Source organism: Natrix helvetica (assembly GCF_964273705.1).
Source record: "Natrix helvetica genome assembly, chromosome: 10".
Taxonomy (NCBI): domain Eukaryota; kingdom Metazoa; phylum Chordata; class Lepidosauria; order Squamata; family Natricidae; genus Natrix; species Natrix helvetica.
The window spans coordinates 2,501,798-2,529,724 of record NC_138561.1 but is presented as its reverse complement, the minus strand read 5'-3'; the positions used below and the strand labels follow the sequence as shown (position 1 = coordinate 2,529,724).

The following is a 27,927-nucleotide window of genomic DNA, read 5'->3' as shown; positions in this document are numbered from 1 at the left end:
CGGCAGCCACAAGCATCCAGCAGAACTTGCTTCTCAGATGCATCTTCAAGGAAAGATGCTTCTCATCCTTATTAGTTTTCTAATGAATCCCTGTCGGAAATAGAAGTGGCTACAGCCATTTCTATTTGGGACGTGATGGCTCAGTGGCTAAGATGCTGGGCTTGTCAATCACAAAAGTCGGCACTTCGGCGGTTCGAATCCCTAGCGCCGTGTAACGGGGTGAGCTCCCGTTACTTGTCCCAGCTTCTGGCAACCTAGCAGTTCGAAAGCACGTAAAAAGCGCAAGTAGAAAAATAGGAACCACCTTTGGTGGGAAGGTAACAGCGTTCCAGTCATCTCCACCCTTGAGAAGAAAGAGAGCAGAACTTGCTCCCTGCGCAAGAGAGCAGAGGCCCTTATGACTGTTTGTGGAGGTTTGACTCCTGACTTGCAACTCTTAACAATCCATCTACCATCGCCAGAATTGGCCGATGATTAATAAACAATTCAGCAAGCTGCTTTCTGCTAGGCCTTGAAATAAATGTGTTGCTTTCCAAGTAAATAAATGCCCTCAAACCTCGTGACTCATCCCCCCAGGGAGCTGCGCCTTCCTTCTTCCTAGCTGCAAGTGTGATGGTGATGCATTTTGTCACAGATGGTATTAATGACCTCCTATTCTTGTATAAAGACAATGGCTGAATCCCTTCTCCTACCTTCCCTTGAGAACTTGGTCTCAGCCTGTTTTCTTCTTCTGCAGAAATCTTCTCCCAATGCCCCATCTGCTTTCACTGATGCGCACATATAGTTGACTGTCTGTGTGTGTGTGAGAGAGAGAGAGAGAGAGAGAGAGAGAGACTAGAGACTATCTCATGCCATTCAAAATTATTAGTGAGTTTCCTGCCTTTCTAATTTGTTGTGTTTAAGATTCCACCCAAGAGCATGTGCTGTAATTTAATCTTGCTCTATAGAATTCATTTTTTTATTTTCCATCATAGCTCACAAGGGCTCTTGACGGGCAGCTTTCAGACATTTTTATAAAAACAGAATATCCATCTGGAAGCCCCTCTTGAGGGGAAGGAAAGGAAAGGAAATCTGTCCGACCCCTTAGTCTCTGCTAGCTGCAGGAAATTAGCCCTGTCTTCATGATTGGAGAATTCTTTGCCTATTTAATTCAATAAGTCCCCTGGCCATTGTGAAGGAAGCCTTCTGAATTGCTCAGTCTTTAATCTTAGAACAAAGAACGTAGAATCATAGGACTGATCTTGGAGGTCTTCTAATCTGACCCACAACTCAAGCAGGAGACCCTACACCACTCCGGACAAATGGCCGCCCAATTTCTGCATCAGCCTGTTCCACCAGAGTTTCAAGTTGCAAACCACCCCTTTTTTAGCAGATGGCACCGACAGGAAGAGGTGGCAGTGATGGTAAAATGTACGCCATACTTCAGAGTCAAATGCTGACATAAGTACCACCACTCGCACAAATGGAGATGTGCGCATATCTGGTGCTCATATAGAACCATTTCCTCCTCCTCCTCCTCCGCTGGTGCACGAAGCCAGAAAGGTTGGGGACCACTGCCCTAGAGATTATAACATCCCACGCTCAAACTCTTGCCCTCAACTTAAAGTTCATTAGTGCTGCTCAGCCTGCTCCCTTTTACAATTGCAATCCATGGACTCCATGAGCGCAAGAGGTGAAACAGGGGGCCAAGAGATGCCCATGGTCAATAGGGAATCCTTGGTTCTCGCTGGCTCTGGGTGGCAGCCGGAAGGGTTGGATGCAGCTTTCTCTGTTGGAGAGAAGCTGGCATCCCTCCCGAAGGAACAATCTGTGAGGAGTCGGGCAGGCTGGCCTTGGAGAAGCCTCTCTGCAAAAAGTTAGCACGAAAAGAAAAGAAACAAAATAGATTCGACAGCAAACTAGTAATTATGCCAAGTTGTTTTCAAAGTGAGGCTTTTGAGGACAGTCTATGAGTGGTGCGATTGGTATTATTCATGTGGCTGCATTAATCACACTATTTCTTTCACAAGTTCCCCCCGAGACTCGTTTTGTATAATAACCTTTTCCTCCCTGACCTCTTTCTGAATCGTTTCATTTGCTTGCTTTAAACACTGGGTTTTTTTCCGCAAATTAGAGACAAAAAAGAAGAATCAGCTTTTAAGGCCACCCAGAAGGCAAGAGGTACAGTAACACTCCCTCGGCTTTGCCCGCCCGTATTATAGCGAAACAAGTACGAATTCATGCCACACAGCTACCCGGCTGTACCCTTTTCCGTCTGCAATAAAACGGAAATGGAATTAATATAAAACCAGGAAGTGAGATCCACCAAATGCCTGCTGCTTAGTTACGTTTCCCTTTAAAGGAATTTCTGCAAAATCCAGGAAAAAGAAAACCATAATGCAAGGGAATTCCAGGGCTCCCACTAGGCTGGGAGGTCACAATCAGCTATCAATCACATTGGTGCGAGCAAAACACCATGGAAGTCCCCATTCAGCCAGTCTCATCTTGAAGGAGATTGGCCTCCAACGTTCTTGTCCTAATGTTGCTGAGCTTGAGTGAAATCATCTTCCAGATTCATATGGATAATAAGCAGAAAACCTGATGAGGCTTTTGTGCATGAATGCCCATACAATAGGGAAACCGCATTGGTAAATCAATAGTTGAAAGGGAAAATGATCGTTGGTAGAAAATTGCAGAGAACGGTTATTTTAGATCTTAACTGAGAGGGGCAAATAACATGGGGTTTATTATTTGTTAACTAACACAGTTAGTTTGCATTGTAATCTAATTTATATTCTTTCTTTTAAAGTGATGCTCAAGATTTATAAGCTTTTAACATTCCTAAACTGATAAACAAGTTGGAGATTAGTTTCTGATAAGAAAAATTTGTTAGTACAAATTGGGGTCTGGCTTATCTCTTGTGAACCCTAAACAACCTTTCTCCTTACAATTTATTCCCCTTTAGACCTCATTTTAATAAACATGTATGCTATTATCCCGTCCAATCAACTTTCTTCTTTCAGGTTTCTTTGTTATGTTAACTATAAAAGGGGATGTAAGCTAAAGATCGGGGTTCCCTCTTTGAATGAGGAATCCCTTTGGTCTGAATCTTCTGATAAATTGTAATAAAAAGATCTTCCTGTCTCGGTTTGTCTCATTGGAAAATAGGCACACCAAGGGACGAGGCTGAAAAAGCTATATTTGGCCATCGTAACTGAGATGGTTTTTCCCTCCATCTGTTCTATAAAGCGCCTTGATTCACAGGGAGAGTGATCCGTTTCTTCCTTCTCTGCTTCTCAAATTGCTGTGCTCTCTTCATGCCCTCCTGCAGGAGGATGCTTCTTCTAGGGGGAGAAAAGGAGGCATTTCCTGATAGTGAGAACAATTAATCAGTGGAAGGGCTTCCCTCCAGAGGTTGGGGGTGCTCCATCAATGGAAGTTTTCAAGAAGTATAAGGCCTCCTGCCTGAGTGGGGGTTGGACTGGAAGACTTCCAAGGTCTCTTCCAACTCGGTTGTTCTGTTTCTACTTTTGAGTTTCTTGCACAGGTTTTGCAATTGTTTTTCAACAATTTCAGTGTTGCTGACTATTACCAGCAGCCCACCAAGTGACCTGCTTTTGCAGATGTTCTATATGGGTCAAATTTAAATAACAGTAAACATCTTCGGCTGAGGACAGTCCCCAAACACCCTGGTTGTGGGCAATCTCAGGCAGCAGAGTGCAGCAAGGAAAAAAGAGGATGAGAATATTTCAGAAAAGTCTCTTGAGCTCTCCTGATATTTCTAGAGAGGAAGAAGTGACAAATGAAGAGCATAAGCTGTAGGAGGCAACTACAACAGTGGAAATTAATTCCTCACCATTCTTCTTCCAATGACTTCTTATTAATGGCATTCAGTTTCTAAAGCTCCTCGGAAACTCGGAGAGCAGCTCACATCAAGAAGGCTCAAACTAAGCACCCAGCCTTCTCGCTTTGCTTTGATGTACTCCTGGTTTCTCTAATCAGTCTTATAGAGGTTAAAGACGTCAGGGGTTGAGTGAAATTCACACAGCCCTGCATTGTCAAGATCCCCCTTTTTACTGAACTTGTGTGCAGCTGGATAATTATGCAAAATATGACGTTGGTTAGAGGTGCGAGAGGGTGAGGGGGTAAGAGAGGAAAGAAATGAAAGCAGCATCAGATCACTGTGACACAAATGTCTGTGGAGATTCTCAATCATCCAGCTTTTTTTCAAGAGGCAACTGGCCTTTCTGGTTTTTCTTTGAAGACATTCCGCTTCTCATCCAAGAAGCTTCTTCAGCTCTGACTGGATGGTGGGGAAGGGAAGGACTTATACTCCTTGCAGAGGAATATAAATATCCAAGAAGGCTCCACACTCATTTGCACTACTCAAGTGACTTGATAACACAGATAAACCTCCAGGTGGCCTCAACAACTCTCTAAAAAGGATGCAAATGAATGCAAGGAATATAAATCCTTCTGTACCCCACCATCCAGTCAGAGCTGAAGAAGCTTCTTGGATGATGTTGGAAGAAATGTCCTTCTGGGTTCAGTTCCAAGTGCGGGGGGGGGGGGGGGGAGGAAGACACTGGAAACATGGATGCTGCTTGGAAAGATGGTTTAACAGTGGACAGGACCACATGGCTTGAGGTCCTGGGGGAAAAGGTGATTGGGCGAAGAAGAGAAAAGAGGAAAAAGGGGCTTGCTGGGAATTCTTGGATTTTTTATACTCTCTGTTTGGCCCCACCTCTCTATTTCCTGTTCCTGTGTAAGAAATGTATTCTGATTGGTTGCCAGACTCCCAGGGGCAGGGGGTTCTTAGCTAACTTTGTAGGTTGTGTGTCTTTTGAGTCCCAAGCTTGGTTGTGTTCCCAGGTCCTCTGTGGTAAAATGGGTAAAGGGCTAATACTATCATGCCTTAATCCCATCACCCTGGAGCTGATATCTTTGTTATATAGAATAGACTGGCTCAAGCATTTTAATGCCCCATTGACAAAGTTGGGGGCTATTAAGAGTGAGTCTGCTTCCAGCCTCAAAACCTGTTTCTCCATTTCTTATCCAGGGAAATATAATATTCTGCCTTTTCAATATTTCCTAGGATATTTCCTAAAATATTTCATTTTCTAGAAGAGGGGTGGGTGCTAACCTCCTACAATGAGAAGGGAAGCGTCTCCCAAGAAAAACAGGAAAGTCCAGTTGCCTCTTGGAAAAAAGCACCTTTGGGAGATTGTGACGCAAATTGTGCTTCTTTGTTACAGAGGTCTCCAAATCTCTGATCAGGGTCCCTTCTATTCCATGTTCACTAGATAGTTCAGAAAGAGCTTGAGGGTTCTGTTGGCTTTTCTTTTTCCAGTACTATAGGCTAAGATGGTGTAAAGAGTACATACAACCCTCAAACAGCACAGTCTGAATCATAGACTCACAGGGCTGAAAGGGATCTTGGGGGTCTTCTAGTTCAACCTCCTGCCCAAGGCAGGGGTCCTTAGGCCATCCTGGATGAATGGATATACCGTCTTTTCTTGAAAGCCTTCCATGATAGAGCACCCCCAGCAGTCTGGGAGGCAGACTGCTCTAATAGTTCTCACTGCCAGGGAATTCATCCTGATTTCCAGGTGGGAGGTCTTCTTTCCTGCCTTAAATGCTTTGGAGAATAAGTCAATCCCTCTTTGCAGCCACAGCCCCTCAGGTACTGGAAGGCAGTTATCACGTCACACCCTGTGTCAGTGATGGCTAACGTTTTCCCCATCGCGTGCCAAAAGCATGGGGGGAGCGCATGGGCGTGCCCACACCCATAATTCTATGCACGTGACTCCCCCTGCGCATGCATGTGTGACCCCACCCCAGAGGCTTTCTTGGAGCCTGGGGAGGGAGAAAACAGCGTCTCCTGCCCACCCCCCAGCCCCAAGGCCCTCCGGAGGTTTCAGGAGGCTTCCCTGAAGACTCAGGAGGGCAAAAAACGACCCTACGGGCAACTTGGAAGTCCATTCCCAAACTTCTGGGCTGTCCGTACGGCCATTTTAATCCCTCCGGAGTCTTAAGGGAAGCCTTCTGAAGCCTCTGGAAAAACAGCCCTTCGGACAATCCAGAAACTTGGGGACGGACTTCCGGTTTGTCTGTAGGGGTGTTTTTCATCTGCCAGAGGCTTCAGGAAGCTTCCCTGAAACCTCTGGAGGGAGAAAAACCGCCCAATGTGCAAACGGGAAGACCATCACTGAACATCTGGTTTGGGCGTTGGGTTGCTTTTCGCCTTCCGGAGGCTTCAGGGAAGCCTCCGGAGGGCGTAAAATTTCCAAAAATGAAGGCCAAAGTCAGCTGGCCAGTGTGCGCATGCGCACTGGAGCTGACAGAGCAATGCCTTGCGTGCCCTAACAAATGGCACGTGTGCCATAGGTTCACCCTCACAGCCCTAAGTCTTCTCCTTGATAGGTTAGACCTAGTTCCCTTAACCATTCATCATACAATTTAGCCTCTAGACTCCTGATCATCTTTGTTGCTCTTCTCTGCACTCTTTCTAGGAACTCGGTATCTTTTTTGCGTCAGAGTGACCCGAATTGTACACAGTATTCCAAATTCCTTGGTGCATAGCCTAGGACTACATTGGCTTTTTTGGCAGCTGCAGAGCTGGCTGGGGAATTCTGGGAGTTGAAGTCCACAAGTCTTAAAGTTGCCAAGTTTAGACACCCCTGTCATAGCAGATATCTATCGGTGCATCTTTATAGTTATTGTTTCCCTTTCTATACATTCTAATTTTACATTTGTGGTCACCTTGCTTTTACTCTTTTGCTTCATGTTTAGTCGTTTGTATCAGACTATCATATTACCTCTGTTATATTGCATATCTTTTTCTTACTTTTGTATATCTTAAGTTATTTTTCCTACCCTTTTATCACTGCATCCTAATTCTTCTACTATACATTTTACATTTCCCGGTTTCTTATTTCTATCATCTAACCATTTGTACCATTTTCCCCAAACTAAATAGTATTCTGATTCCTTCTTTCCTTGAATTTCCTTAGTCAATTTGTCCATCTCCGGGCATTCTAGGATTTTCCTTATTATCTCATCTTCGTTCAGTATTGTATTGTTTTTCCATTTTTGTGCGTATGTTATTTTGGCCGCTGTGATAATATATAAGATTAGGTATAGTATTTCTTTACTGTACTTTGTTGCGGTTAAACCTAATAGAAATATCTCCGGTTTCCAGTCTATATGGTTCCCATATAATTTTGACCCGGAATTTTTTGGCCACCACACATGTCCACCATGTGTGGTAATAGATCCCATAAGATTTTTCACACTTCCAGCACATCAGAGATACGTTTGGAGATATTTAGGTTGAAGTATCTTTTGTTTTTTGTGTGAAGACCGATGCAAAGAAAGAATTAAACAGTTCCACTTCCTCTCCGCTGCCCTTCTCTATCTTGCCTTCTTCTTCCATTAGTGGACTGATTCTTTACCCCCCACCCCTCTCTCAATATCAGTGAGAAGGAGGAAAGGGGGGAATGGAATGGTGCATTAGCCTTGGAGGGCAAAGCTCCTTGGATTCCTTCATAGGTGATGAGAATCTATTGCAATATTTTGCTATATTTCTCACTTGTCATGCTTGTTATTCTTAGCAAGCAATTAAGTAACGCAGCCATGCTGTGCATCTACAGGTGGCATATAGCAATCAATGTAGTTGATACATAAGTTATAGTATGATAAACAGTGGAAACAATCAAAAATTTAAACCAGATAAGCCAGTGGCCATGAATAGTAGAAGTTCTATGTGCCTAAATTGAAAATAAGGTTGGTGGATTCCTTATTTCTAGGAAAGAATACACTTCATTGTTGCATCTTTGGCTGGATGAAGGATACAGACCTTCTGCTTGGGAAGGACAGAAATTCCATCTTACTTTGGCCATAGTTTCTTAAACCCAATTGTATCAGGAGCTGAAAAGGCAGGGTTTTTTCTACAACTCATACTTAAGTGTAACGAGGCTGAAAGTTTAATTCCCTGTAGTGAACCAAACCATTTCTTTAAGATCAGTGAATTTTCTAGAAATTTATTACGTTTTCTCCCCCTGTCTCAACCCTTCATTGAGAATTGTGGGTAATAGAGAGGATGTTATTTCCCACCAATCCCCGATGACAGCCTCATAGGTGGAGATGAGTTGAGCAAGACCAACCCAATGGCACAGGCTGGATTATCCAGGAATAGGACCTCAGAACTGCAAAGAGCACCTGATGAGATGGCCTCCCTTGGATTGAGAAATCAGGGGTCAATATCATTGTCCAAAAGCAAAGAGAAGGTACCTGGAAGAACAAGGAGACCCAGCGATTGTCTTCGGGTCAAGAGTCTATCACAGGGAATGATGTAGATCAGTGTTTCTCAACCTTAGCAACTTTCAATTGCTTGGGCTTCAACTCCCAGAACTCCCCGGCCAGAGTTGAAGTCCAGACATCATAAATTTGCTAAGGTTGAGAAACATTGCTCTATAGACAGGAATTCAGGAAGGATCCTGCATAAGATTGGCAGGACTTTATGAAGTTCTCAGGTGACATTTTGATTCTCTTCCATAATCACTTGTACAACCAAGAGTCACTTAGTTGAGTTGGGCAGCTGTAGAAAAATAAACAAACAAACAAACAAATAATAAATGTCCTTGGGGACACTAGGAATGGAGTAGCATAGTTACTCTCTGTGTTTCTGCAGCTTCCACCCATTAAAGGACATTTGGACTCTCTTGTTCCTTGTTTCCATCCACTTATTAGGAGCACCACAACTTCAGAAACACGGGCTCTTAGAGCATCTCACTTCAATAACAATAACAACAAGAATAATAATAATAATATTTTTTTATAAAAATGAAAATATGCCTATCCCAAGGCTTTGGTAAGGACTCGATTGGTAGACAAAAATGCCAAATCCAGACTGAACATCTGTCTGACTGTGCGATGATTAACAACAACAACAACAACAACAACAACAACAACAACAATCCTATATACTCAGACATTATCTTAACAGTTCTTACGGTTAGGACTTGAACTGTTAAAAGTTTTTCCCAGTCCCACACTTTGAATCAAATTGAAGATGTGTGTGTGTGTGTGTGTGTGTGTGTGTGATACATTTTTAAAAGTTCAGTTGACTGAGTTTCATGTTTAATGAATAAAAGAAATAATAATATTGTAAAGGCAATTAACACCTGGCAGGGCCTGTAATGCAATACTCAGCCAGAATAATTGATTGGACTCAGTTAGAACTTGATAACTTGGATGGAAATACAAAAAAACGAATGACAATGCACTATGCTCTGCACCCAAAAAATGATGTTGATTGATTGAACTTGGCAAGATCCCAGGGTGGCAGAGGTCTCTTACAGGTGAAACAAACTGCCGAAGAGGAAAAACACGGCTTAAATGAGTACAGAAAAAAAAAATCAAAAGAGCCTCTGCTGAAGGAGGTGAACAAGGGAAACCTTTTGAAAACAACAAGATTGAAAGCAGAATTGGGCATCAAGTTTCTAACTGGAAAAAGAATTCTATGTGCAGCCAATACCTGAAGGACATTGAAGGAAACGAAGATATAAACGCTAACATGGAGCTGGTTGAGAAGAGGGTTGCTAAGGAATGAAACTGAAGGCTTAATTTTGGCTGCCCAAGAATAAGCCTTGCCAGATTGGGAATTGTATTATCAGGCCTCAGTACTTACATGGGTAAAAGAATGGATTAACTTGAGGCACAAAAGACTATTAACTTTAGAAGGACACGACCTTCAATTAGGTTGGCATGCTTTTTTAATGGTATGGGAAGAATAAGATACATAGCTACTTTCAGAGACATTAGGTTAAGAATGCTTTGCGATCACTATGGGTCAAAATTAAAGAACAACATTATTTGAAAATACCAGCCTGGCTTTCCACAATGGAAGCATTGATACATCCTAATGTTATTAATATGGGAAAAAATTGTAAGATATAAAGATATTCTGAATGAAAAAGGGGAATTAAAAACCAAGCCGGATCTTAGTAGTTAAGGGATGTATGGACATCGCATGGTAGCCACAAATCCAGATACAATCTCAATATGAGAAAGATGCTAAAATGGTTTCAATAAAGAGTTAACAGAATTGGACCAGACATTAACTGAAACAGATGAAAAACTGATAAAGAAAATATATTGTTACTAATTAAGTATTAAACTTGAAAGTGAGCAGGTAAAAGGGACAATGATAGTTTGGGCTAAAAATTTTGGATAGGCAATAGAACCTTAACCCTAACCCTGCAGACCAATTCCATGAAAGCAAAAATTGAACATGTCAGTAGCAACAGCAAATGTCGCTTATGCAACGAGAAGGATGAAACATTAAATCCTGTGATGATACCTCTATCAAACATCCACATCTGCCTATGCCAGGTCTTTGGAAAGGACTCGATCGGGGGATAAAAATGCCAAACCCAGTCTGAACAACTGGCTGATTGTGTGAAGAACCACAATTCATTAAACTTGTATGCTGCCTGATTGTCAGTGATGCTGGACAACTCACAACAAGGAAAAAAGTTACAAGAAGATCAATAAAATATAAAAAAAGAAATATAAAAGATAGCAAGTAGGATGACCTGGGTATTCTCATCTCTCTCTCTCTCTCTCTCTCTCTCTCTCTCTCTCTCTCTCTCTCTCTCTCTCTCCCTCCCTCTCCCTCCCTCCCCCTCCCTCTCTCCCTCCCTCTCTCCTTCCCTCTCTCTCTCTCTCCCTCCCCCCCTCTCTCTCACTGAAGTCCTTGGGGGAAATACCCCCATTGAGCCTGATGCTACTCACCCCCTGTGAATGAATCAGGGTTATTACAAAACCTTTCCCTAAAAAAGTTATTTCCCTTTAAGTGACGAGGTCTTTCTTTCCTAATTTTTTTTATTGTTTTGTCCTATCTGCAAAACGCAGGGGTCTCCACACCTGCTGGAAGCCACCCAGGCACAGCTTCGATCCCTGTTAATGAAGGAAAGAGCGCATATTCATTCCAGAGATGACTTTTCCCCAGAAAGGTGGGGAAGACATAAATATGGAGAAAAAGAAGAGGTTTTTTCCATGGTTTGCAAGATTGCTGGCTTTTTGTTCTGTGGGTTCAGGATGAAAATAGCGGTGGCCTAAATAGTGCAATTCACTTGTGCCAGAAATAATGGCAGAACTCCTGAATGGATGGCTGAGACGTTTCTTTTAGCTCCTTCAACTCTGGGATTTTATAAAAGACATTGAAATATTCATGCAGCTTTTCACCACCTATTTCTCTTCTTTATTGAAGGCTCTATCAATAGTCGTATGTAGAATTGTAGTGATCCTACTTAGCTAAAAATAGTTCGTGGCAATTATTCTGACCTTGGAGCACTGGAAGCTGGCTGGCTGGTTCCCCCCGTGCATGCAAAGTGGGAAACGCAAAAGATCTGGACTTTTTGAATGGTTGGCTAGCTAAGATGGCACCCCCAGCAGGTAGAGGGAGCAGGTGGCAGGTTCTCCCCAGCACTGGCTGTTCTAAATTAAATGAGATTTCACTGGCTCCAAATAAGTGGGTGGTTAATCATGTTCACCCTTCATGTTGCTAGTAAGCGTATGAAAGTACACTTTACTATAGCCAAGTGGTTACAAGGCAGCAATGCCAGATATGAACTTTCATGCCCAAAGCATCTGATTAACTTTTTCCTTCTCCCCACCATCCCCTCCGGATAGCTCCCCTTATGCAATTACATTTAAACAAATTGTTTTAGTAACAGTCTCTGGATAGATGGCATAGCAATAGCACTGAGACTTATATACCGCTTCACAGTGCTTTACAGCCCTTTCTAAGCGTCTTGCCACCAACAATCTGGGTCCTCATTTTACTGACCTCGGAAAGACGGAAGGCTGAGTCAATCTGGAACCTGGTGAGATTCGATTTGCTAAATTGCAGGCAGGGAGCAGAAGCAGCCTGCAGTACTGCATTCTAACCACTGCGCCACCACAGCATAATCTTCCATTCCATGACCTTGGAATGGCCAGGGGCTCCCACAGCATGGCACAATCCCCTCGTCCCAGCCTCCCCTCTCCCTCTCCGCAGCTCCCTCCCCCCATTGCCTATGGCAGGCTGGCATCTGGAGAAGCATGGCTGGTGCAGCAGAATGGCAGGTGGCTTCTCTTCCATCCTAGCTTTCAAGGCCGTGAGTCTAGACTTTTTAGATCTTGGTGTGACAGCCTAGTGCCTGAACCATTGATGGGCAGCTGGCATAAGCTAATGGTGGCACAGTTAAATGTATTTTATGCACAGGTCACAGAGTCTCTTGAGATTTTGTCCAACAATATTTTGACTGCAGCTCATCTTTACAATTAATGTGCTACAGAAGGGTGCTGATCTCTGCAGTTATACCTGACAAAACCCACATGAACCAATCTTCAAGTTTCACTGCATTTCTTTTGTTGCTCTTTCAATAAAGGAAGTGATTTTGGACTGATGGAATTGGAAAAGTTCCCGCTTTTAAAGTTTTAATCTGTCACTTTACATGCCAAGGCACTTGGAAGACTTTCATTTTTTCCCCCTGTCCAGCATATTTTAGCCTTCCTTCATCAGCACCTTTGTACATGGTTAGGAAATGAAATCATGGCAGGTTTATTAGGATGTCCAATAAACACAAATCAGCGAACCCTTCAAACAATACAGGAAGCTGTAAGGAACATTGAATTATGCCCGGAATGTTAAAATGCTTAAAAGGACAATGCAACAATGTCCAGGGGAAGACGGGAGGCCTGCTGGTTGAAAGCCTGGTGAGCAGAAACAAAGCAAAAGGAAGGAAAATAAGAGTAATAAGTGGCTCCTGACGTAATGACTCCTCCAGACGCTTCCCCAGATGCCTCTCTGGATGTCAGTTCAGACGAGGATGAACCGGGCATGTCAGGAGAGGAGTTGGTCAATGGCTCCAAGGCAGGGCTGCAAATCCAAGTCAGGGGGAGAGGTAGATGGGAGAGAAATTGGACGAGCAGCTGGCAGAGAGGGATTTGGCTGAAGCACAGCTGTAGCAGGACACCATGAGGCTTCGGGTGGAGAAAGCATGCAGATCTAGACGGTTAGGGATGAGGAAGAGGAACTGCCTTCCGCACCTGATGTGAGAACATGTAGGGCAGAGAAAAGGCAGAGCAGAGAAGGTCAACCAGATTGCTTGTGAAGAGGCAGCCTCGGCCTCTTGCTAAGCTGCACCAGAAGCTGGCTATTTAGCACAGCAGATGATGCTGCAACAACATATTTGTTTGCTTGCTGTGTGTTTTCTGGTGGTTGTGAGTCCTGCCTTGACTTTGGATCATGCCTTGGGAACTGTGGACTTTTCTTGCCTTGTGAATCTTCTTGTGTTGTGGATGTAATTTTGCCTGGTGGGTTTATCTTGTTTGGGAAACTTTCAAGTTTCAAGCCCTGTGGACTCCTTGGCCATTGCTCTGTGGACTAGCATTGGTCTGCTTGCGGCTGGACTTCATTGGGACAATTCTGGTTTTTGGATGAAGGGACTTTCAGGGGAACATTAATAAGCCCACTAAGCTACCATCCCAAATGAGCAGAATAGCACATCGGCTGAAAGGAAAAAGTTGGGTACATATTATGGCTATAAATGGCTAGTTATATATGAATGTGTAAAAGCAAAAAGTTGAGGCTGGAGTGTTTTTATCTCTTACTGTGCTAAGAAGAGTCGGAAGTTGACACCTTTTTTTTTCTTTTTTCTCCCTTGTATCTCACATCTTCTTTCCCCCACTCCTTTTTTTTAATTATTTTTTTAAACAAGCAAATATAAACAGACATAAAACATAAAAACCATCCTCCAGTTGCATACAGTGTGTCGATTGCTTACAAAACTTTTGTGCTCCCTCACCACAGTCTTCGCTTACAATTTATATAGAATCTCATATTATCAATCTAACATATATGCATATTATTATTATTATTATTATTATTACTACTAAACATTTATTTGACTACAACCATTGTTACTTCCTTTTATGTGAGATATTCTTAAGTTTAGAATAAATATACATTATGGCATTTCATCACATCATCCCAAAACCATCCAGTAATATTACATCTTTATATTTTATTCTGTATAAAATTGTTTATCTTCATAGTCCTCACTTACAATTTATATAAAATTTCATATCAATCTAGTGTGTGTATGTATGTATGTATGTATGTGTGTGTGTGTGTATATGTACATTATTATCATTGTTAATCATTTATATGACTATTACTATTATTACTTCATTTTATGCATAATATTCTAAGTTTTCATTTCATTGCATTTATTAGATTTATAAACCGCCCCCTCTCCCCGAGGGGACTCGGGGCGGTGTACAGACAGAAATAAAATGCACTATAAACAACAGAAATACAAAACCCCAAAAAACAAATTAAACAAAAAGTCTGTACAATGATCATAAAATTAGCTAATAATTAAACCAATTAAAATACCCCAGAATTTAAAATTTAAAATACCGGCCAGGAGGGACGGAACTTAGATTATGATTATGATTGGGCCAGGCCAGCTAATTGGAACAGGTGGGTCTTGAGCTTCTTACGGAAGGAGCGGAGATCAGCAGTAATTCTAATATCGGGGGGAAGGTCGTTCCAGAGGGTTGGGCCCATCACAGAGAAGGCCCTACTCCTGGGCACCGCCCGCCGGCATTGCTTAGCGGATGGTACCCGGAGGAGTCCCTCTCTGTGAGAGTGCATTGGTCGCAGGGATGTGTGGGGTAGGATGCGATCCCACAGATAACTAGGTCCTGAGCCATGGAGCGCTTTAAAGGTGATAATCAACACCTTGAAACGCACCCGAAAAGCCACAGGTAGCCAGTGCAGCTCGCGCAGGAGCGGTGTTATATGGGAGTACTTAGTACTCCCCATAATTGCCCGCGCGGCTGCATTCTGGACCAGCTGCAGCCTTCGGGTGCATCTCAAGGGGAGCCCCATGTAGAGAGCATTGCAGTAGTCCAGGCGGGACGTCACCAGGGCATGAGTGACTGTGCGAAGGGCGTCCCGATCCAGTAGGGGGCGCAATTGGCGCACCAGGCAAACCTGGCGGAACGCCACCCTAGCCACGGCCGTCACATGGTCATCCAGCGACAGCCGGGTATCTAGGAGGATGCCCAAATTGCGCGCCCTGTCCACGGGGGGCAGTTGTTCGCCCCCAATGGCCGGAGATGGAACCCACTGGCTGAAGCGGGGCGCCGGTAACCACAGCCACTCTGTCTTGGAAGGGTTGAGCTTGAGTCTGTTGTCTCCCATCCAGACCCGTACGGCCTCCAGGCACCGGGACATCACCTCGACGGCTTCGTTGGGGTGGTTCGGGGTAGAGATGTATAACTGAGTACCATCGGCATACAGATGATACTCAACCCCGAACCCTCGAATGATCTCGCCCAGCGGCTTCATGTATGTGTTGAACAGGAGAGGTGAGAGGACCGACCGCTGTGGCACCCCACACGTGAGTGGCCTCAAGGTCGACCTCTGCTCCCCTGCCAACACACATTGCGTCCGACCGGAGAGGTAGGAGGAGAACCACCGCAATACGGTGCCCCTCACCCCCAACCCCTCCAGCCGACGCAATAGGATACCATGGTCGATGGTATCGAAAGCCACTGAGAGATCTAGTAGGACTAGGATGGAGGAACAGCCCCCATCCTTCGCCATCCAGAGATCATCCACCAACGCGACCAAAGCCGTCTCCGTGCTGTGACCAGGCCGGAAACCGGACTGGCGCGGGTCTAGATAATCAATTTCCTCCAGGTGGCGAGGGAACTGTTGCACCACCACACTCTCTACAACCTTCGCTAGGAAGGGAAGGTTGGAGACGGGACGATAATTTGCTAACTCTGCTGGGTCCAGAGAAGGCTTCTTAAGCAGGGGCCTCACCACCGCCTCTTTCAAGACGGCCGGCAAGGACCCCTCGCTCAACGAAGCATTCACTAGTCCCTGGAGCCAGCCTCGTGTGGCCTCCCAGGCTGCCAGTATAAGCCAGGAGGGACACGGGTCCAATAAACATGTGGTGGCCCGCAGTTGCCCACGTAACCTGTCCATATCCTCGGCGGCAACAGAGTCAAACTCTGTTAACTAAATTTAAATTAATTTTTATTATGCATTCCATTACATCGTCCTGTATCCATCCAATAGTAATACAATCTTATATCTCTTGCCATTTGTAATATTTGTGTTCTTATTGTTTTCTTGGTAGATCTTATATGAACTTCTCTTGGCACCTTGTTTTTCACTGCATATCTTGTAAAGACTCGGAACCCCTCACCTGTTTTTTCCATCAACTTCCCTTTGGTTATCACCAATGCTTCTGACAGAATTTCTATCATTACTTCTACTAAAATTCACTTCCTTTTCTTTTTTGTGTTGGAACATCATCTGTATTGGTCTTTTCCTCCAAATAGTAATCACTGCCACTATATAAAATTCAAGGTTTTTTTTATTAAGTTCCAAACAAGTTCACTGCAATCTTCTCTCTTTCAAGTGAAGCTTTCTTTTCACTCCAGTCCAACTACTGATAGTACCCCAGAGGAGCACCTGTATAAACAATCAGTGCTCATCCCACTATCATTTTCAATGAACAAGCTCATTGACCTTGAAATGTAGATCAAATGCTCAAAGGGAAAGAAGAAAAACAATGTTTCCAAGCCTCTAAGTGGTAGTGTTACTTCTTTTCCTCTGCTTTTACTTCCCTCTTTATATTCCAAACTTAAGGGGAGGGGGGAATTCTTAAAAAGAAAATGCAATAGAGCATTGAAAAAAGAAAAATAAAGAAAGTCTTAATCAAGATTTATGAAAAAAGAGAAATAGAAGAAAAAAAAAACAGTCCAGTTTAAAAAATAAGAAGCGTTTGTAAAAATTCCATCAATAGAAAGATTAAAGAAAAATAGCACACTAAGTTTGACTCAGGTTTAATCTTGCTGCTTAACCTCTTCTGTCTTCAATTTTAACTTTACTTTTGATCTTCTCTTCTCTAATAATAAAATTTATCTCACCAATTCGACACACTTTCCTTCCGTTCTGGAACTGTCCCAACTTTCAGCAGCTTTAATGACTGCTTCTCTGTCACCACAAAATAGGATTTCTCCTGGATCTACCAGGGACTTTGCATTGTCCCTGGGATCAGCAGGATGTGCCCTTCTCTATCATCATCTCTGCAGGATGGTTTAGGTCCAAAAGGACCATCCAGCAGCAGAGATATTGACGGTGATCTTGGAACTTCAAGATCGCATGTCGTATTGTCGTGACGTCAGCTCCGCCTCCTCTTCTTTTCCCCATTCCTTTTCCTCCCCTTAATTTCCTATTTCTATTTTTCTTTGTATTTTACATAATGAAACAAACAAAGAATTTGAAAGAGAATAAAAGACCATGGGTCCATGTGGATCCATACATAATCTGCTAATGCAAGTTTTTGAAAGAATACAGAACAGAGAATAAATAGGGTTGGAAGGGACCTTGAAGGTCTTCTAGTCTTCTAGATCTCTTGGCTGCTGCTGTGTTGCAATATTTTCAGGGGAGGGCTTATTTTAGCGCATGTGCTCAAAACTCCAATTGGACTTATTATCCGGGGAGGTCTTATTTTCAGGGAAGCAGGGTAACATTTTATAAAACTTAGCAATAATACAGTATGATCATTGTTGCCACATAATGAAATTTCCATTTCATTTTTAACAAAGTCAAATCCATAACATATTTTATCCAGTTTAAACCTTTCAGTCTAAAAATCGTATTGTAGAAGAGTGTTGGCTGCATTCAGACAACATTTGAAACTTGTTTAATATTAACCTTGATTTGTGCTTTTCTTCTTCTTCTAAGGTGTGGTACAAACCCAGCCCATCAGAAAGGGTTCAATGCTACAGTTATGCTTCCTGCACCCAGATAGCAGGGCAATTTGGCAGTGGTAGTTGGAAGAGAACCACTAAATTTAAAAAAAAAAGGGGGGGGGGTCCAGGTTACCTATTTTATCTTCATGTGTAAAATAAAACTCCCATAACTGAAGAAGCAGAGATTAGGAAAAAGACTTGCAGCCTGTCCTTATCAGGTCACTGATTTTATACAGGGAGTTTCTTTATTTGTGATGGAGAGCAAGATGCAGAAGACTGTATGATCTTTTGCTGTTTGGAAACTCCATTCTAAGCAGGGTGGATTTGATTTAAATCACAATTTAAACCATGATTTAAATCAGTAGTAAAAAGGCTTGTATAAATCAACTCGATTTAAATCATAATTTTTAAAGAGCAACTGTCATCTCTGTCCCGCAGCGGCTCCTCCTCTGACCGGCTCTTGGCTCACCGACAGTCCCGATATTGCAGAATCTACAGCCTCCTCATGCTACCTACAGTAACTAAGCGCCATTAAACTAAATTATGAATGTATCTTAATTAGAAAACTATCTTTATATAGATTTTTACTCCAAAAGCATTTTTGTTAAAATAAATTTGATTTTAAAAATCCATTTTTTTAAACTTAAAAAAGTAATCATCGATTTTTATCCACCCTGATTCTAAGGAACTGCATCTGGTGCAACCGACTGGTTTCCTCCAGAGCAACAGGTGTTGGCCTCCAACTTCTCCTTAGCCCTAAGCTCTCTGGGGGTTTTGCACCTGCCACTTTCTCTTCGCCTAACCTGCCCCACAGGCCTGTTCTGGGAAAGGTTGGAGGAGGGCTGCTCAGGATGGAAACTTAAGAAGTGCATAAATCAATACCTCCCCTGAGACTCAGCTATTCTTACCTAACTATCAGGAGCAACGGCAGAACAGAGCCAGGCAGCTGCTCCACTCAAAAAACACTAATGCTGATGCTTTGCGCAGGCTCATGTTTGCATTGTGTGAGCAGGACTTCGACCAGCAGCCACAGGTAGTCCTCGACTTATAACAGTTCATTTAGTGGCCGTTCAAAATTACAACAGCACTGAAAAAGGACGTAGCACTGTTTTTCACACTTACAACTGTTGCAGCATCTCCATGGTCACACGATTGACCTTCGGATGCTTGCCAACTGATTCATATTTATGACGGTTGCAGCGTCCGAGGGTCATGTGATTCCCTTTTGCAAAGTCAATGCGGAACCCAGATTCACTTAACAACCGTGTTATTAACTTAAGAAGTGCAACGATTCACTTAACAACTGTGAAAAGGGGTTAAATTCACTTAGCAAATGTTTCACTTAGCGACAGGAATTTTGGGCTCAGTTCTGGTCATAACTCGAGGGCTACCTGTATTCGTTTGGCCAGAGTGGGACTTCCTCCACAATGCTACCCTTAGTTATTTCGGTCATCAGTGTCAAGTTGGTCTATTCACACGTGCCTGAAGGGTCTTTCCTATGCTTGCTGAAGCAGTTTGGGGCAAGAGTAGTGCTTTTCCCATTTCCCTCCAATGTTTGCAAAAAAACAGGAAATGCACAAATGTTCTGCAAGAGCAGGCTTTGGCATGTGAGTGGCAAGCTGTCTTTTTGACTGGAGCTTATTCTTGGAAGTAAGCAATGATGACTTCAAAGCCATCCTCCTAAACATTATTATCTCCCACCTCCAATGCTGTAGCATCTTCTGTTGAAGTTAGGGACTCATTTTGGAGCAATGCAGCCAAGAGATGCGGTGTTCAGAAATACACCATTAGTACCTTTTATGCAAACTCAATGCAGTTCATAATTTATGCTGCTCTTTCTCCGTGGAACGTCTCTTACCTCGAGTGTCTGGCACATTTAGAGAAAGGGAATAACTTTCTACTATTCCATTGTTAACGGTTCAGTTCAGCAGAAATGAGAAAATAATATTTTTACATAGCTTGAATACAAAATTAAAGAAAAGGTGGTACATTCCCCTAGGTAAAGCTTCTGCCTAAAACATTCTTGGAATGATATGTGGGAATTATGAGATTTCATCATTCTGAACTAGCAAAATTGTCAAAGAGAGAACACACTAAATTCTTGAATGATGTTCTCAAATGGCATAACAAAAGATCTTTCTGCTCTTGTAAATAACTTCTAATTACAGTATGAAGTATTAGCTGTAACATCAGGAGCTCTTCCAAATGCATAAATCCATGATTGAAGAAAATTGTTAAGCAATGTTTCCTACTAGCTGCCAATCAGGATGGCCTTTGAGCCATGGTGGCACAGTGGTTAGAGTGCAGTAATGCAGGCTAACTCTGCCTAGAGCCAGGAGTTCGATCCTAACCGATTTAAAGTTAACTCAGCCTTCCATCCTTCCGAGGTGGGTAAAATGAGGAGCCAGATAGTTGGGGGCAAGGGGCTGACTCTGTAAACTGCTCAGAGAGGGCTGCAAAGCACTATGAAGCATTATATATGTCTAAAGGCTATTGCTATTTCTTTGGCCAGAGAGGCCACTTACAGTATAACATGACCACAGAAATAAGAGATACACTGGCTAGCTTGCTTAGAACTGAGAATAACTTTATTGTCACTTTGAATGTACACTAATCGGCATACATTAAAATGAAATTAGGTTGCATGCAGCTCTCAAAGGGTATCCACCTCTAATATACACTACATAAACATGGCAAAATAAATAAATAAATACACGTATACCCACATATATTATATGACACGGAGAAACAACACAGTCTAGTTCAGATGTATACATGTACATGGTGAGAGGCAAATAACATGTTATTTCTTAACTAATATAATTACGTAGTTTGTATTTTAATCTGATTTATATTCTTTCTTTTAAAGTGGTGTTCAAGATTTATTAGCTTTTAACATTCCCAAACTGATAAACAAGTTGGAGCTTAGTTTCTGATAAGAAAAATTTGTTAGTAAGTAAGTAAGTAAGTAAGTAAACTTTTATTTATAAACAGCGCCCTTTCCTAAACAGGACTCGGGGCGGTGTACAGACATATTAAAAACCATATAGATACAAAATATAGATGTACATAAATATATAAACATATAAACATATAGACGGAGGAGGTAGAATGTGCTGTACCAAATTTAAATTAAAATACAAATATAATTAAAATTTCCCTTAAAAATTACACAGTAAGATGTTTGCCAGGAGGTTAAAGATGGGACTATACATCAGTCAAGCCAGCTAATTGGAACAGGTGGGTCTTAAGCTTCTGTCGGAAGGAGCGGAGGTCGTTAGTAGTTCTAATATCGGGAGGGAGGTCATTCCAGAGGGTTGGGCCCATCACAGAGAAGGCTCTACTCCTAGGCGCGGCCCGCTGGCACTGCTTGGCGGATGGCACCTGGAGGAGTCCCTCCCTGTGAGAGCGGATTGGTCGTGAGGATGTGTGAGGTAAGATGCGATCCCGCAGGTAACTAGTACAAATTGGGGTCTGGTTTATCTCTTGTGAACCCTAAACAACCTTTCTCCTTACAATTTATTCCCCTTTAGACCTCATTTTAATAAACATGTATGCTATTATCCCGTCCAATCAACTTTCCTCTTTCAGATTTCTTTGTTATGTTAACTATAAAAGGGGATGCAAGCTAAAGATCGGGGTTCCCTCTTTGAATGAGGAATCCCTTTGGTCTGAATCTTCTGATAAATTGTAATAAAATGATCTTCCTGTCTCGGTGTTAGGGTTCTAAATACCATGCAGAAATAAATCATTGTCCAAGGCAAAACATCCTTTAAGGTCCGATTTATTCCGCAGGCATGTTAGCACGGCTATGGAAATTTCAACTCTGGAAGTACATGCTCTGGGTTCACCCAGTTAAAGTTCATGATCTCTCCCCACACCCACAAATCCATCACATGTTCCAATCATCATCTTCCACGCTGGCATGTACACCCATCTTCTTCCGGCCAGGTGTCGAGATGCTGAGACAAAAGATGACCTTGGCTTCTACAAAAGAATGTCAACAATCCATTCTACAATCCTACTCCTTTCTATTCCCCCCTCCCAACTACTACACTATTGAAACAGCATAGAAAATTATTAGAAAGTGTGGCAGGCCAAAGATCCTAAAAAGAACATAACTACAGGCCTGACAGGCGGCCTCTCCTCAAAAGAAAAACGTTTCCTGCAAAGAGAATAACATAAGAGTTAACATAACAAAATTAACCACCTCTTCTCCACCCAGGGGAACCCCTTGACTTCTCGGGAAACTTCCCATTGAATTGCTTTACTAACTTCTCCACTTTCAGGTTCCCACTGTTCACCCAATTAGCTTCAGACCAAGGGTAACCCTTCCAATGCACTAAGTACTGTAAGCAACCCCTATTCAGCCTGAAATCTACAATTTTTTCCACCTCAGATTGTGTTTCCCCTTCCATCACTAAAGGAGGAGATTGAGCTTGGGTGGATGCTCTTCTGTTAGACCCAATTACTGGTTTCAACAAGCTACAATGAAATTCTGGGTCAATTTCCCCTAGACTTCTGGGTAGACTGAGTTGAACTGTAACTGAGTTAACTATCTTCACTATTGGGAATGGACCTAGAAATTTTGGACCCAATTCCTTGCTAAGCATTTCTAATCTTATGTATTTGGTAGATACAAAAACATTGTCCCCCACACGGTAGGGGTTTAGGAATGAGCGACGTTGATCATCTTGCTTCTGGTAGGCTTCTGCCGCAACTGCTAGAGCCTTCTTCGTATTCTCCCATCCTTTCTTTAGCATGTCCATCCATTCACTCAAAGACATGAAAGAAGGAGGTTCTCTAGGCAACTCAGGCATGGCACCAACTTCCATGCCACTGGTAATCTGGAAACCCGCTAATCCTCTGCTGCTGTGGACCGCATCGTTGTACGCCACTTCGGCGAAGGGTAGCAAGTCCGACCAGTTGTCGTGCTGATAGTCCACAAAACACCTGATGTATTGTTCCACCACCGCATTGGCTCCCTCTGCTGCACCGTTCATGCTGGGATGAACCTCTGAGCTCAGTTCTTGTGTGGACCCAATAGATCTCAGGACCTCTCTCCAGAACTTGGCTGTGAACTGGACTCCGCGGTCTGAAATGATCTTCTTGGGTACTCCATGCAGGCGATAAATGTGTTTCACAACCATTTTCGCTAATTCGTTTGCGGATGGCAATCCTGAGCAAGCAATGAAGTGTGCCTGCTTAGAAACCAAATCAATAACAGTCCAAATTACTTTATGCCCACTGCTGTCTGGGAGTTCCATGATGAAGTCCATTGCGATCTCTTCCCATTGCCGTTTCGGGCTCTCTGCTGCAGGTGCTGTAGGTTCTGGGCTCTTGGATCCAATCATCCACGGTTGGCCTTTTTCCTCCTCTGAGGCCTCCCCCTTGGTAGGACTCTTCGTCACCTGAAGTTGGGGGTCCTCTTCCAGAGGTCGGTTGGGCATTTCCCCCTCCGAGGCCTCCCCCTTAGTTGGACTCTTTGTCACCTTCAGTTTGGGATCCTCCTCCGGAGATTGTTTGCCCTTTTCCTCTTCCGAGGCCTCCCTCTTGGTAGGACACTTCGTCACTTTAAGTTGGGGATCCTCTTCCAGAGGTTGTTGGCCCAGATGACTTTTCTGTGCAGGCATCTGGGGCCCTCTCTTAACCACCGTGGCAATTGGTACACACGTTTGTTCTTCGGCAATTCCCTCCGCCGAGGCCTCCCCCTTGGTAGGACTCTTTGTCACCTTAAGTTGGGGATCCTCCTCCGGAGATTGTCTGCCCTTTTCCTCTTCCGAGGCCTCCCCCTTGGTAGGACACTTCCTCACCTTAAGTTGGGGATCCTCTTCCAGAGGTTGTTGGCCCAGATGACTCTTCTGTGGTGGCATCTGGGACCCTCTCTTTACCGCCGTGGTGGTTGGTGCGCACGTTTGTGGCATTGGGGCTGGAGCCAAGCACTCTGATGCTCTGTGGCCAAGTTGACAACAATGGTGGCATTTAATTGGCCCCCACGAGGAATGGAACCTAGTTACATCTCTAAACTCAGGAACCGTTTCATCACACTGCCTTGCTCTCCAACTTGCAGCTGCCCCCTTGGTAAACCCTTCTTCCATGGTGGAGATTGCTTCTCTGTAGGAAGGGGGAGTAAGAATCTTTTGGGGCATTGCAGATGCACCTTGTTCCGCTTCCCATCTTGCAGGCCTGGCTTTGGTAATCCCTTCTTCCATGTTGGTGATTGCTACTCTGTAGGAAGGTGGGGTAAGAACCACTTGGGGCCTTGCAGGCGCACATTCTCCCGCCATCCACACTGCAGGCCTCTGTTTGGTAATCCCTTCTTCCATGGAGAATTCTTCTCTGTAGGAAGGTCTGGTAAGAACCTTTTTGGGCCTTGCAGGGGAGACTGGAACCAGTGGGGAGGTCAATCCCTCGGTTGGCCACTGCCCAGCTTTCTGCCATGGTGCCATCTGCTGAGGGAGGGCAGGTGCCCACTGGCATCCCTCCCATCCATGACCTGGGGTTAAGACCCATCCCGGGGTTGCCTGCTTCACAGGTTGCAGCTCAACCAATGATGGCTGGCTAAGGGGTTTTACGTGCCAAGGACCCTCCTGCTGGCTTGGAGGAGTTATGGGGCAAGTAGGTGCCCTTTGCTGGCTTGGATGAGTTATGGGCCAAGTAGGTGCCCTCTGCTGGCTTGGAGCATTTCCCCATGCTGATGGCAAAGGAGTTGGTAAGTAGCATCTCTTCCATCCAAGTCCTGGGAGGAAAGCCCAATTTACTGCCCAATTTGCTTCATTTACTGGTTGCAGCCCCATTTGTGGTGGCTTGCAAGTAACAGATGCTGGAAAAATTCCTTCTTCCTGCCTCCTTTGAAATTCCCATTTTGAAAGGGAATCTTTCTTCCAGCTAGTTGCATGGTGATAAGCCATTTTATTTATTGCCGTCTGGAAGGAGCCCAAACCTCTGTTCTAAGGGTGTTTTTTTTTTCCAATCTTGCTTCTAAGCTGGGGGGGGAGGAGGGGGAGCATGCACTCACAGTTTGCTGAAGAAGTTTTCTGAGATTTCCTTCGTCTTGTCGCGTCTCCTCCTGCATTCCTCCAGATGCAATTAAACTGGAAACAGCATTCCATTGCCTTTGAAGTTCCGTACTCCTCTTCTTATCACCAAAAGCTTCTCATTTATTCTTCGCTGATATTTACGCTGTCCCGGTCAGCATTGGGAATGCCGAGACCCCATCACCAGATCTTCCATCACCAGCCCTTCCCCCTTGATAGGGGGAGGGAGCTAGTGAAATATTTTTAAAGTAGAGAGTTGAAATAATGTTAGGGTTCTAAATACCATGCAGAAATAAATCATTGTCCAAGGCAAAACATCCTTAAAAGTCCAATTTATTCTACAGGCAAGTTAGCACGTCTATGGAATTCCAACTCTGAATTACATCCTGAAATTCCACCCAGTTGAAAGTTCATGATCTCTCCCCACACCCACAAATCCATCACATGTTCCAATCATCATCTTCCACGCTGGCATGTACACCCATCTTCTTCCGGCCAGGTGTCGAGGTGCTGAGACAAAAGATGACCTTGGCTTCTACAAAAGAATGTCAACAATCCATTCTACAATCCTACTCCTTTCTATTCCCCCCTCCCAACTACTACACTATTGAAACAGCATAGAAAATTATAAGAAAGTGTGGCAGGCCAAAGATCCAAAAAAGAATATAATTACAGGCCTGACACTCGGTTTGTCTCATTGGAAAATATGCACACCAAGGGACGAGGCTGAAAAAGCTATATTTGGCCATCAATGGCTAGAAAAACGAATCTTGTGAGTTTACCAGACGTATGGCACATAGGGAACAAAGCTGTTATAGAATATGGTAGTCCTGCTAGAAATAATTTTAAACCTCCCACAGGGGAGCAACAGAAACAGACCATGAAGTGGGTTTGTGGGTAACAATGCTTTGAGCTCTAAGCACATAACGCTTATATGCAGCATCCTGAATACCAGGAAGTGAGCTTCCTATAATCTTCTCGGCTGTCCTCACCACTCTCTGTATGGACTTTCTAACTGAACTGCTGCTGCCACCAAACCAAACAGTGATGCAGTTTGTTAACACGCTCTCAATTGTGCCTCTGTAGAAAGTGGGCAGGACAGAAGGAGAAAGATGACAGTTTCCAAATAAGGGATATAGTCACAGATAAAGAATGCACAATGCCTTTATTAAGACAGGACACACCATAAATATTCACTCTCCCAGGAGGTAAGCTAAAAAATAAATGATGATATTATTCTAAGTTTGTTTACTTTGTGCAGAAGGGGTTGCAATTTCTGGGCCGCAAGGCTCCTGGGAGCCCACTAGAGGGGAGTTTTCTGCATCTCTCTCTGTCACTATCTAGTGCCCATTCTTAATGCCTAGATAGGAGAATCTTGCAAACAGGGTCAAAAGTTCTCCACAGAGAAAAACCCCATTCTAAGCAGTCCCTGCAGGGATCCGTCGCCTGGAAAAGGTGCCAATCTATTCTGTGGAGCTCCCCCCGCTTTTGGGTGTCTCCCATGAGCATTTGCATGAAACCATGCTCAAAATGCTTATTGAGCCTGATCAGCCGTGGTCTCGTGGCCAAGTTGTATTCCTTCCCGTGACTGCTCTAAATAATTACAGAGCATAAGCAGAGTTCAAGCTTGACTTGCAGAAGGACGCGTCCTCTTTTTTTGTGACAGATGGGAAGAGCTGCACTGAAGAAGTGACAAAATTAAATGAGCTCCTTCGGAGATCAGACCAACTGCGCCTGGGAGATTTCAAATGCAAAGCGTGTGATCAGACTGTAATCAAGTTGGTGAAAAATGGAGGGGGCTCCAGGTACAGGAGAGTATAATTGCACAATGGGCATACAGCTGTTGCAATTGTCATGCCTCTTGACTTTTTTTTAACCTCCCCTCCAAACGCCCCCATTGTCCTCACCTGCTAAGACGGAGAGGAATTGCCGTGGGAATTGCAGTGATTGTAAAGAGAGGCAGAGAGGAGGGATTAGCAACAGAGAAAGCAGATTTCACGCCGTGATTTTTTCCCCCTCCCATCTCAAGGATGGGTGGAAATCCCTTCGGCTGAGTGGAGAAAGGCTCCACTGAGTTGATCTCCTGGACACAGAGGAAGTGCCTCCACCCCACCCTTGCTTTCTCAGGCTGTGAGATTTGCCTCTGATCTTGCAGCTGTTGCACCTGAGAAATAGAATTCTGCAGATAATCAGAACAGATGATGCCTGTTTGCGTATGCATATGATCAACAGGCTTTATGAGCAGTGTTGCATTAGAACGTTCTTCAGGAGGAAAAGAAATGTCCTTCAACTGGGAGATATACTGTAAAGCATTAATGTTGAGGAGGAGAAATGGAGGGCACACATATAAGATGAGGAGACTGAGGATGGGAAAGCCCTGTAGCAGAGAAGGACTTGGGGTGAATCAGCTGGACATAGACAGTTGCTAGAAAGGAAAGCGGAGTTCTGAGCTGCATCAGAGCAACATGGTATTGAAGATACCATGGGGGGACTGAAGGCTAAAACATATAAAGAACGGTGGCTGGAATTGGGTATATCTAGCTTAATGAAAAAAAGGACTAGGGGTTGACATGGTAGCAGTGTTCCAGTATCAAAGAAGAGGGGGTCAACCTATTCTCCAAGGCACCTGAGGGCAGGACAAGAAGCAATGGATGGAAACTAATCAAGGAGAGAAGCAACTTAGAACTGAGGAGAAGCTTCCTGACAGTGAGAACAATTTATCAGTGGAAGAACTTGCCTCCAGAGGTTGTGGATGCTCCAACACCTGAAGTTTTTAAGACGAGATTGGACAACCATTTGTCTAAAATGGTATAAGGTTTTCTGCCTGAGCAGGGGGTTGGACTAGAAGACCTCCAAGGCCCCTTCCAACACTGTTGTTCTGTTAAGAGTATGAAATCACGATTCCTTTCTTCTTGGTCCTGCTTAGACCACTTTTGGAGTCCTGTATGTACAGGTTTGGGTGCTACATTTCCAAAACAATATTAATTAGAACAGATTCAGCAGAAAGCAAGAGGGGTGGTAATGGGGATTTGAGGTTGTGCCCTAGGAGGACACGGTAAGCAAACTTGGCATGTTCAGT

The 27,927-nt window shown here is 43.7% G+C and overlaps 1 protein-coding gene and 1 long non-coding RNA gene across 9 annotated transcripts in view; one reads left to right on the top strand and one right to left on the bottom strand.

Moving 5' to 3' along the window:
- CHST8 (carbohydrate sulfotransferase 8) overlaps positions 1-27,927 on the top strand; it is a 308,323-nt gene that overhangs the window by 175,063 nt on the left and 105,333 nt on the right. The window lies entirely within an intron of this gene.
- LOC309397543 lies at positions 720-26,908 on the bottom strand. The gene is made up of 3 exons (XR_014176279.1): positions 26,756-26,908; positions 2,173-2,254; positions 720-788 (listed from the first exon to the last, which is right to left on the bottom strand). It is a non-coding gene; the product is annotated as an uncharacterized lncRNA (long non-coding RNA).